Raw genomic sequence first — 1,552 nt, 5'->3', positions numbered from 1 at the left:
TAACGAGATAGATTGGCCAGGTGGCATCATTGATGGACTCAAGTGTGGCAGCGGTAGTGAGGTTGGCCCAGGATCGGACATTGTTTCATTCTGTTGTGCATGAGGGTGCTATGAGTTGGTTCTGACTCAATGGCACCTGACAACAACAACAATGGACAACACTGCGAAGTATGAGTATTCTGAAATACTTAATTGTGCACACGAGGAACCTATACATAGACCAAGAGGCAGTTGTTCAAACAGAACATGGGAACACTGAATGGTTTAAAATTAAGACAGGTATGTGACAGTGTTGTATTCTTTCACCATACTTATTCAAATTATATGCTGAGCAAATAATCCGAGAAGCTGGGGTATATGAAGAAAAACGTAGCATCAGGATTGGAAGGAGACTCGTTACCATCCTGCAATATGCAGATGCTACACCCTTGCTTGCTGAAAGTGAAGAGGATTTGAAATACTGATGAATGTCAAAGAGCACAGCCTTCAGTATGGGTTGTACCTCAATATAAAGAAAACAAAAGTCCTCACTACTGTACCAATAAACAACATTCTTATCAATAGAGAAAAGATTGAAATTGTCAAGGACTTCATTCTTCTTGAATCAACTGTCAACACTCATGGAAGTAGCAGTCAAGAAATCAAACAATATATTGCATTACGCAAATCTGCTGCACAAGACCTTTTTAATGTGCTGAAGAACAAAGATGTCAGCTTGAGGACTAAGGTGTGCCTGACCCAAGCTATGGTATTTTCAATAACCTTATATGCATGTGAAAGCTGGACAGTGAATAAGGAAGACCGTAGAAGAATTGATGCTTTTGAGTTATAGTGTTGGAGGAGAATATTGAAAGTGCCATGGGCTGCCCAAAGAACCAACAGATCTGTGCTGGAAGAAGTACAGCCAGAGTCCTCCTTAGATGCCAGGATGGCCAAACTCCATCTCTCAAAATTCAGGCATATTGTCAGGAGGGATCAGTCGCTGGAGAAGGATATCATGTTTGGTAAGGTGGAGGGTCAGAGAAAAATAAGAAGACCCCTAGAGAGATGGATTGGCAAAGTGACAGCATCATTGGGATCAAGCGTGGCATCAATAGTGAGGTTGACCCAGGATCAGGCAGTGTTTCATTCTGCTGTGCATAAGGTCACTATGAGACAGTACTGACTCGATGGCACCTAACAACAACAACAACACTGCTCCACTGAAACCTGTCCATCATCACGACTTTGCTGGTATTTAAAATACCACGGGCATAACTTCTGGTATAATAGCAACACACAAGCCAACACAGTGTAACAAACTAACAGATGAGTGGTGGAATGCTACTGCAGAAAACGGAAAAAAAAAAAAAGTAGAGATCTCTCTGAGGACATAGGAAAAGGAATACAGGGATAATATAAGGGGACAACTAAGTGGTCCCCGGCTATGTATGACAACTCAGGTTTAGTTCTCAAGAAGCTGTGGTTGATTACCTGACTGCAAACCCATTCTTCCCATTTTGTGTCACATTATCCCTAGTCCTGAGCTCGGGTACTCCTTCTTCTACCTACG

Source organism: Chrysochloris asiatica, unplaced genomic scaffold, assembly GCF_000296735.1.
Source record: "Chrysochloris asiatica unplaced genomic scaffold, ChrAsi1.0 scaffold00179, whole genome shotgun sequence".
Classification (NCBI taxonomy): domain Eukaryota; kingdom Metazoa; phylum Chordata; class Mammalia; order Afrosoricida; family Chrysochloridae; genus Chrysochloris; species Chrysochloris asiatica.
The sequence above is the reverse complement of the archived record's forward strand: the minus strand, read 5'-3'. Positions refer to the sequence as shown.